General features: G+C 42.2%; 1 non-coding gene across 1 annotated transcript; it reads left to right on the top strand.

Annotated features, from left to right (window-relative positions):
- The first annotated feature begins 2,273 nt into the window (after positions 1-2,273).
- Positions 2,274-2,408, top strand: LOC142453993 (U8 small nucleolar RNA). The gene has a single exon (XR_012785534.1). It is a non-coding gene; the product is annotated as a U8 small nucleolar RNA (small nucleolar RNA).
- The last annotated feature ends 8,470 nt before the right edge of the window (positions 2,409-10,878 follow it).

Raw genomic sequence — 10,878 nt, 5'->3', positions numbered from 1 at the left:
AATTTAGGCACTGGTACCATTCCCTCCTCTGGGTTTGGATCATATTATTTACAATCCTTGAATCACACAGACCACTGTGTATCTTTCCAGTGGACCTAGATGACTCTTCACTTAGATGGATGCATTTTTGAGAGCGGCCTGTATGACCCCACATGCTCTTTCATGATAGCTGGGCACCATCTGATTTCCTCCCCATGTGCACACTGCTATGGGATGCATGTCTTCATTGATCTCCTCATGAGGGCAATGACCAGGCTGGGCCAGATGGACATCTAGTTCGAAAAGTCGTAGGCAGTTTTTGAAGGTGGTTACCAGCTCTTCACGCACTCAAGTTATAAACCCAATGGCCCATGCTTGTGTCATATTTCCACTAATTATCTCCCATCCTTTTGGGTATAGGAGCTCAGCTTTTTTTATGTTTATTTTTTAAGGCAAACTGATTTATTTTTCACTTTCTACTTCTGTAAGTACTTCTTTCAGTTCCTTCCAATAGAAAAATGTCTAAGAGTCGAAAACAGAAAGAAAAGGAAGTCCCGAGGATGTCACCCCTGGACAGTCAGTGTCTGAACACATAGCAGTCAGATGCATTGTGTGCATGCTTATGAATGTGCGGTTACTGGTGACAGTAATGAGAGAAATATTCCGGGTATTTGAGCAAAGTCATCTCCGTGATCCCAGCAATAGGCATGTAGCTAAATACTTCACCACCTAGAAGGTTTGGTAGAATTTGAAGTGAACATTGAGGATGTGCCCTGGGGCCACCCCTTCATCCCACTACACAAGTTATTACATTTAGCCCTGGACGCCATCTGAATCATATATGGACTTTTGTGACGTGTCCTGAAGGTGGAATTCTGAGAGTTGCATCTCATTTCCTCCAGGGCTCCCAAGGACCAGCTGGAGATCCAGGCATTCAGGTAGAAGACTTCGCGTTATTTGCAAACCTAGTTAGCTCACTTGGAAGAAAGCCCATTCTCATAAATACCTGTCTTTCTCCTACTGTAGGGTCCTCGAGGTCTCCCTGGGTTGCCAGGAACTCCAGGATCTCCAGGCAATGACGTAAGGACTACCTGTTTGCTCCTCCCTTGTCATTTTCATGTTTCTATCCCTATGTGCAGACACAAACATGATGCTTCTGTTTTCAGGGAGCTCCGGGACGGGACGGAAAGCCAGGCCTACCAGGCCCCCCAGGTGACCCGGTATGTAGTCAAACTGAGCCTGATAGATCTCTCTTTAATGCACCTAAATGCCAAGAAGCCAAATAAGCAAGTTTTCTGCCCAAACTCATTAGAATGCTCAGCCACTGCTTGGCGGTTTTGTTTATTGCCATTGTTTTGTAGAAGAAAGCATTCCAGTTCTGTCAGCATTTTTCTCCTCTGTGATAAATACTTCTTTCTTAAGGGTACAGTTCAGCTGTACAGGTTTGCCCCAGGCTAAGTGCTGGCACATAATGTCTCAATCCCACCAAAAATTGAGTTCAAATGTATAGCCAGATTTTTCCTATTTCCTAGTGCTAAGAGCTAAATGAATTTCTCTTCTCTAAATGAGTCTGCAGGTAAGTGGCCTGCGATGTGGGGCACAGCCATTGATTCTGTGGCTTTAAAAACACAGAAGTGATTGAATTACTGTATCTGGTTTGAGTAAGCTCTTAAAAAAAAAAACAGGCATTAAAAGTTGGCTCCAAAATTTTACCTCACGCTAAACCCGTGCTTGGAGTGACAGTGAAATCCCTCCAAATAGCCTCAGAATCCGCAGCTATAATTTGAAAGGCCATATGGTACGTGGCGTTGTATTAAGAGTTTTGTATAACAAAATCCCAATCTGGCCTCTCAGTTCTAAACCACACAGATCCTCCCCCGCCCACACTGTGCGGCCTATGTGCTTTGGCAAGCTGAGCGCAGGGGCATACTTTGACCTTATTTTAGCTCCGGCGCCAGGGGAATCGTGTGTACATCATCTGAGAACCTTGTAAAGTGGTGCAGGGTTTATAGAGTATCTTTCAGAAAGGGCGTTTTGAGACCTGAGGCCAGAGCTCCCTGGGTGGTGTTCTTGTCCAGAGCTTAAGCCAACTGTAGGTTCTTTTGAGCATGCGTGAGAAATTATGCTGAAGCAAACCCATCCAGTGTTGTTCGTATTTTCCCACAGCGGGATCATTTGCTTGGCAGTATGCTGATTTTGTTTTAATAAATGAGTTATCTTCATGTGTTATTTCAAACCATTAATGCCCTGGGGACAGCATAGAGGTTACCATTGTCCTTAAAAGATGAAATCGATCGTCAGTAAGGTTAATCCTTACCTGTTCCTCCTTCTGGAGAACAGAGATAAAATGATGATCGGAGCTCTCATGATACGTGATTAGCGTCTCCTTGTGAGCAGGACTCGCAACATCCTGTTTGCTCCTGTCTGATTTAAAAAAAAAAAAGATGAAATAGAGCCGCACAATCAATGCTCTGTGTGTGCTCACGCGTGCGCGTGGGCGTCTGTGTTCATGGGAAGGAGCTCTCAACACTGATGGTGCAGTTTCTTGGGTGCATGTCTTTTTCTTCAAATGAAACGTCGTCTTACGCCAATGACCTCGACGGTGAATCAGTAGAAGCCCCTGACAAATCTCCACCCAAAAGCTCTGTCTGATATGCTCGTTATCGTATGCATGCACATGTGTAAATATGTCTTTGCCTTTCTCCCCCCCTCCTTCACCACAGATTGCACTTCCCCTCTTGGGAGACATCGGTGTCTTGCTCAAGGTACTCTGTTGCTACGTAAGAAATTATGTCTTAACTTCCAGAAAGAAGCAGAGAGGGAATGTTTGCCAGAAATTCAGATAATGGCTTCACCTGAACTACAGCCCAATCTTCCAATGACAGGACATATTTGAGATAGAAAGAGAATATGTACCTTGTGCCAGTTATACATAAGGAGACTGGGTGGCACAGGGGGATGACTTCTGGGCTCATGGTTCAAACCCATCAGCTGCTGTGTATGGGTTTGGGTTTCAGTCCACTCTCTTCTTCATCGTGAACAAGTGTGTGGAGGGACTACATCCTGAGATAAAGTGTCACTGACATCCCCTCTCTGGAGCACAGCTTCCTTCTAACGGGTGCTTACTCACCTGCCTTTGAAACCTGCGTCTCCCCTGGCCAGTCCCAGAGCAAAACCAGTCCTCAGTCAGCAGCTCACTGCCAGACTGCATTGTAATGTCCTGGGATTTTACTACGTGCCCTCACAATTCCAAAACTGACAATTGCCCTGACATGTGTTACCCGGTTAAATACAGGTTATCTCTCACCCTATTATCCTTCACGTAGGGAATTAATTTTACTACCAGTGGTAGTTTTCCCTGTAATATTTACCTATGAAGCAGATTGAGGGAGGTGCTGAAAAGGAACAGCCGAGAGGTCATATATTTGCATGTTTCTGCATGATATGCTAAGATCAGCATGAGTCCAGGTGGAAAAAGGCTACTCTTTTACATGTCTTTCTATGTTTATCCATGCATGAGTGGGCAGAAAGAGACTGCATGTGATTTTTTTCTATTCGTAACATGTAGCACAATGGTTCCCGCAGCCAAGAAAATGTGTTCAATTGAAAAGATTAGAAAGTTCTGGTGTGTGTCCCTTCATTCGTTGAAGATCCTGGGCAAATAGTCATTTATGACTCAAAGTGACCTAGTAGGACAGAGTCGAAGTGCTCCTTGGAGTCTCAGAGACTGTAAAGCGATCTATTCCCGTAAAACTTTAAACCTTGGAAAGCCCATACAGGGTCACTCAGTCAGAATTTACTGGACAGCAGTGGGGGGGGGGGCATTGTTACAGCCCTGCTGTCGTCTCACTAATGTTCTCAGTCGCAGGATTACTGACTGGAAAGTGGTGAGCTATTGGGAAGTGTCATCAAAGCAGTTCTAAGTCATAGCAATCCTGTATACCACAGAACGAAATGCTGTTGTATTTCACTGTATTCATGGAATACCTGGTCCTACTTGTTCCTTACGACCATTGCTGTGTTTGAGTTCATTGATGCAGCCACTCTGTCAGTCCACCTCGGTGAGGGCCTTTCTCTTTTCCACTGCCCTTCTGCTTAACCAAACACGATGTCCTTCCCCAGGACTGGTCTCTCCTGGCAATATGCCCCAAGTCATATTTGCTGTTAAAGATCACGCTGGCTGTACTTCTTCCAAGAAATGTTAGTTTGACCTTTTAGCAGTTCATGGTGATTTCAGTGTTCTTCTCTAGCTCCACCATTCAAATGCGTCCATTCTTCTAGGGTCTTCCTTATTGAATGTCCACCTTGACATGCATATGATGCAATGGAGAATGCCATGGCTTGGATCACCTTTGTCCCCCTTGGATCCTACTTTGCCCAGTTGTGAGGACTTCGGTCTTCCTTACATTGAACCATAATCCATACTGATGGCTACAATCTTTGATCTTCATCAGCAATTGCTTCAATTCCTCCTCACTTTCAGCAAGCAAGGTTTTGCCATCTGCATATCTCAGGTTGTTAGTAAGCCTTTCTCCAATCCTGGTACTACATTCTTCTTCATATATGTCGGTTTCTCTGATGATTTGCTCAGCATACAGATTGAGCAAGTGTGGTTGGAGGATACCAGGCAGTGTTCCCTTGTTCTGTACCCACAACTGCCTCTTGATCCATGTACAAGTTCCTCATAAGCACAATGAAGTGTTCTGGAATTCCCATTCTCGTCGTGGTTGATGGTCCGCTTATTATGATCCACACTGTCGAATGCCTTTGCATAGTCTATGAAACAAAGGCAATATTTCTGGGATTCTCCACTTTGAGTCAACATCCATCTGACATCAGCAATGCTATCCCTTGTTCCCCAGCCTCTTCGGAAACTGGCCTGAACTTCTAGAAGTTCCCTCTCTTCTTCTTTTTTAAAAAATCATTTTATTGGGGGCTCATACAAACTCTTATCACAATCCATACTTACATCAACTGTATAAAGCACATTTGTACATTCGTTACCCTCATCATTCTCAAAACATTTGCTCTCCACGTTATCCCCTGGCATCAGCTCCTCATTTTCCCCATTCCTCTCTTCCTTATGAACCCTTGACACTTTATAAATTATTATTTTGTCATATCTTACACTGTCTAATGTCTCCCTTCACCCACTTTTCTGTTGTCCTTCCCCCAGGGAGGAAGCTATATGTAGATCTTTGTAATCGGTTCCCCCTCTCTATCCAATCTTCTCTCCACCCTCTCAGTATCACCACTCCCACCACTGGTCCAGAAGGCCTCATCTGCCCTGGATTCCCTGTGTTTCCAGTTCCTGTCTGTCTCAGTATCCATCCTCTGGTCTAGCTGGATTTGTAAGGTAGAATTGGGGTCATGATAATGCGGGCAGTTCCCTTTCAACGTAGTGCTGCAAATGTTGTTGCATGATCTTGAGCAAAATTTTACTTGCATGCGATAGCAGCGATATCATTTTATTGTTGGAGCATTCTATTAGGTCAACATTCTTTATAATGGGGAAAAAGTATGGATCTCTTCTAGTTAGTTGGCCAAGTAGCTGACCTCAAAATTTCCTGACACAGCCGAGTGAAGACTTCCAGGGATTCTTCAGCTTTCTGAAACATTTCAATAGGTAGTCCCTCGATTTCTGGAGCCTTGGTTTTGGCCAGTGCATTCAGTGCGCTTTGAACTTCTACCTTCAACACCATTGGTTCTTGCTTATATGCAACCTCCTGAAATGACGGGTTGTTGATTAGTTCTTTTGGGTACAGTGACTCTTCGGTATTCTTTCCTTCTTCTTTTGATGCTGCCTGCATCATTTGATACTTTGCCTGCACAGTCTTTCAAGATTGCAACTTGAGGCTTGAATTTTTTTCCTTGGTTCTTTCAGTTGCTGATATGCCGAGCTTGTTCTTCTCTCTTTTTTTGCTTCTAATTCTAGGTCTTTTCACATTTTATTATAACATTTCGCTGTGTCTTCTGCAGCTGCCCTTTGACATTGTTCAGCTCCTTGACTAAATCCTTGCATCCATTTGCTTTCGCTACTCTACAATTAGAGCAAGTCTCAGAGTCTCTTCTGACATCCACTTTCATCTTTTCCTTCTTTCCTGTCTCCTTAATGACCTTTTACTTTCTTCATGAATGGTGGCCTTGAGCTCATCATGTCTCCTGTCCTTAATGCTCAGTGCATCAAATCTGTTCTTGATATGTTCTCGAAATTCAAGAGGGATAGACTCAGGTCTTGTAGACTGTTTTCCTGTTCTTCAGCTTGATCCTAAATGTACATATGAGTAATTGATGGTCTGCTCCACAGTCATCCCCTCGTCTGGTTTTAGCTGCTGATACTGAGCTTCTCCATTGTGTCTTCCCATAGATGTAGTCGATTTGATTTCTGTGTATTCCATCCAGGGAAGTCCATGTGTATTGTCGTCTTTTGTGTTGTTGAAAAACAGGTATTAGCTATGAACAAGCGTTGGCTTTGCAAAACTCTGGTATATCATCTGCGACTTCATTCCATCACCAAGTCCGTGTTCTCCAACACTGCTTCTTCCTCTTTGTTTCCGAATTTTGTATTCCAGTCACCAATAGCTATCAATACATCTTGATCACATGTTTGAACAATTTCTGACTGGTCATAGGTAGAATTTTTCAATTTCTTCATCACTAGATTTTGTGGTCGATATATAACTTTTAATCCTATTTTTATTGATTAAGTTTCCTTGAAAGCAAACAGAAAAAATCCTATCACAAACAGCATTGTACTTCATGATGGATTTAGCGAGATTCTTTCTGACAATGAACGTCATGCCAATTCTCTTGATTGTGTTATTCCTGGCATCGTAAATCATATGACTTCCACTTTCGAGATGGCCAATACCAATCCACTTCAGTTCACTGGTACCTAGGATATTGATCTTCGTGTGTTCCATTTCTTTTTTGACCACTTCCAGTTTTCCTAAATTCATACTTTGCCCGTTCCAAGTTGTGATCATTATCCAATTTTAGCAGAATCACTGATGGTGGACAGGTTTCGGTGGAACTTCCAGAGGGAGACTGACCAAGACAAAGCAAAAGGTGGCCAACTTATAAAACAGTGACCACTGAAAACCTGAGGAACGCAGTAGGACATTGTTTGATACAGTGCCAGAAGATGAGCCCTCAGACTGAGAAGCACATGAAACACAGCTGGGGAAGCGCTGCCTCCTCACAGGAGAGAGGACTGTTATGGCATGGCTGTTGCAGAGCTTTCAAACTTTCATTTGCTGCTGTAGCAAACTCAAAAATGACAAGAAACAGCCACAAACTTCCATTAATAATTGGAATATTAAATGCATGAAGTATTGATCTAGGAAAATTAGAGCTCATCAAAAGTAAAATAGAACACCAAAGATTTGCTGGATTGGAAATACTGCTGACATTGCGTCCAGCATCACAACAACACACAAGCCAGCACACTGTGAAAAGCCGAATGACAAGTGGTAGATGTAGTGAGCAGGCCAGCTACAGCCTGCCTTCAACACACTGCATTCACTAAAAGTAGCTGCAGGAATACAGCTCCCCAAAGCTATATCTAAGAACAAATATACCTCAGAGTATGGCAGTTGGATTGCAGAGCATAGCAATAAAGTGAATCGTTAAATGAAAATTTCTGCACTACTGTAGTCTTTTAAGTGTGTGATAGCATTATTTTAAAAGTTTTAAATATTGTAAGAATTATCAAAATGTAACACAGAGGCATGAAGTGAGCATGTGCTATTAGAAAAATGGGATGCTGGTTTACTTACAGGTTGTTATAAACCTTAATTTTATTAAAAACAATCTCTTGAAAAATGCATTAAAGTGAAGTACAATAAAGAGAAGTCTACCTGTACAGGAATTTAGACTGGGGATTGGATCTATCGGGCTGTGTTAGGGTGAGTTTTCTAGAAAAACAAAGCTACCAACATTCATATATGTATAAGAAAGAACTTCACATCAAGAAAGAGTTTTCTATCAAAAAAGCGTTGCAGCCCAGTCTAACTCAGGTTCATGGATCTGACACTAGCCAGACCTTTGGACTCACACAGCTGCCAGTGGATGAAACAGGAGGCTGGGAGAGCACAGACAGGTGGGGGCAGAATCACATGATCCAAGATCTGGAAGAACCCAACAGGGTGCCAACAGCTCCCAGGCTCAGAAGGCTGTGTGCATCTCAGGTCCCAGAAATGAGATGGGCCCCAGTCAAAGAGGAAGGTGAAGAGCCAGAGAGAGCGAAGAGAAGGTCCCATGTTTTCCTTATGAAGAGGGAAATACTCACATGCATATGTGTGTGTTCCCCTCTTCAATACATTACCAATTACCATACACTATTCTAATTTATAGCCACCCTACTGAATGGAACAGAACTGGAGTGAGTTTCCAGGGCTATAATCTTTACAGAAGCAAACTAAGTGTCCCATCTTTCTCCCACGAAATAGCTGGTAGATTAGAACCTGCAGACTTTTGGGTTACAGCCAAGTGTTTAACCACTACACTGACATGGCTTCTTCTGCAACAATTGTTAGTGTTAGGTGCCATGAATTGCTCCTGACCCATTGTGTCTAAATGTACAAGAAACAAAACACTGTCCAGTCCTTTGCCACCCTCATAATTGTGCCTAAAAGTGTTGCAACCACGTATCAATTCAGCTCACTGAGGGCTTTCCTCTTCACCAGCATCATAATTCAAATGCATCGGTTCTTCTATGATCTTTATTCATTACCTAACTCTCATGCATATGAAATCATTGAAAACACCATGGCCTGGATCTAGTTGCCTTTGGCCTTAGAGTGACGTCTTGCTCTTTAACACTTTAAGGAGGTCTTTTGCAACAGATTTGGCTGATAAAATGTCATTTAATTTCTGAACTGTTGTTTCCATGGACATGGATTTTGGACCCCAACAAGTCCAAAATTTTTTTTAAATAAAGCCAAACTCAATGCCAAGGTCACTAAGTTGATTCTGAATCACAACCATCCTCTATAGGGTTTCTGCAACTATAAGTTTTTATGGGAATAGATAAGCCTCATTTTTCTCCTGCAGAATGGCTCTTAGGTTTGAACCATAGACCTTGCACTAAGAGCCCAGTATCCTACTCACAGCACTGTTAGAGCACCTTAAAATTATCAAGTTGGTAAAATTAGTTTGAGAAACATTGTACACTCTAGTTCTCTTTTATATATTCGAGTTCTAAAAATCACCACCATAAAGAGAAATATTTAACCCAAATTTTTTTAAACAACTGGTCTTAGAATTTTTTCAACCCCATGTCAAAAAAAAGAACACCCCCCAAAAAAAAAAAACACAAAAAACCAAATTCACTGTCATTGAATCGATTCTGATTCATGGCGATCCTTTAGGACAGGTTGGAACTGCCCCTGTTCATTTCTAAATGTATAATTCTTCCCAGAACTAGAAAGCCTCGTCTTTCTCCCATGGAGTGGCTGGTGGTTTCAAACTGCTGATGTTGCAGTTAGCAGAGGAATGTGTAGCCACTACAGTGCCAGGGCTCCATCTGGAAACCAGCCCTGTGCTAATCTTCATTGGCTAAACAGTGTTGAACATGTAGAAGCATGGCTTTGGGCTTTTTAACCGGGTTCTTCAATGGCAAGCTACAGTTTCCTCTGGAAGATGCTTACTTTATCATTCATTCCCTATTTTATCTACTTGATGTTGAAAATGTATACAGCAAAACATAACCAATTCAACAGCGGCTACCTGTATCATTGAGTTACACCAATTACATTTTTTGAATTGTGTATCTTTTCTTACTAGTCTCTCTGAGTTGTTTCTCCCTCATTAACTGCATTTCATTTCTGAAAATATTTCTCTTTGGTGAAAGAGACCAAGGCCAATCTTCTATCAGCTGTTAAAACTCAGCGATGTCTCCCACTCAGTGGCCCTTATTTCCTGGTCATTTTCTTATTCTAACAATATATATAAGATCTGCATTTTAGGGTTTCCCCCGGAGTCTTTTTCTTTCGCTGTGTGATCAGACTTATGTTTATCTTGTGAGCTCAGACACTTAAACGCAAGCTTTCCCAGATCAGCTAAAGGTTAGCAAGACGGCAATGGAAAGGTAATTCCGCCAAGATTTTTCCATCAGCATTTGGAGTTGACATAGGAGTCAAGTCCAAGTCACGAAAGTAATTGCTTCTCACATGAGTACTTCCCCCGACAAATAGAATGTCCACAAACTGTGTGTGGAGTTATCCAACTGTTTCCCCCGAAAGAGAGGTCTTCACGGTGCCTTTCTTCCTTGCTTCCTTCCTTCTTTCTTCCCTCCCTTTCTTCTTCCCTTCCTCTCGTCTCTTCCTCCCTTCTGTTCTAGCTTCCTTTCCTAAAATTTGTATTATGATTGTAATCTTGCTGCTTTTTGCCAGCTTTATTCTCCCTTCCTTATGCTGGCTAAGCAATAGAAATGCACTCTGTGCCATAGTCTGTTTCTCTTTTATTCATCTGACATTCTTAAATTAAATATCATCATAGACATTTTGTAAGCTACCAACTCAAAAGTCACATAAGCACATACCATTTGCTTTGATTTGTAAATAACTTTCTCTCCAAAAAAAAGAGTCGCCATTTTAAATGACATAAGTTAAGTTCCCAGAAATTAGAGTTACATCACAAGGACCACATGACTCATCTCCAACAAAGATTCAAATAGAACCTCAAATATTAGCACATCTTACTCTTAAGGATTGCTCTTATGAATCTCTCAGTAACCATATGTTTATACTCATCAGAACTTCTGTGGCAATTGCCAACCCAGTGTTCCCGGACTGAAGAGCCACAGGGAAGAAGGAGATGCTGGGGAGCCTGGGAAGTACCATTTTACAGCCCAGAAGGTAAGTCTGATTGCATGTTTATCGAAATGGTGAAGCTACA

The sequence above is a fragment of the Tenrec ecaudatus genome, chromosome 7 (genome assembly GCF_050624435.1).
Source record: "Tenrec ecaudatus isolate mTenEca1 chromosome 7, mTenEca1.hap1, whole genome shotgun sequence".
Taxonomy (NCBI): domain Eukaryota; kingdom Metazoa; phylum Chordata; class Mammalia; order Afrosoricida; family Tenrecidae; genus Tenrec; species Tenrec ecaudatus.
The sequence above is the reverse complement of the archived record's forward strand: the minus strand, read 5'-3'. Positions and strand labels throughout refer to the sequence as shown.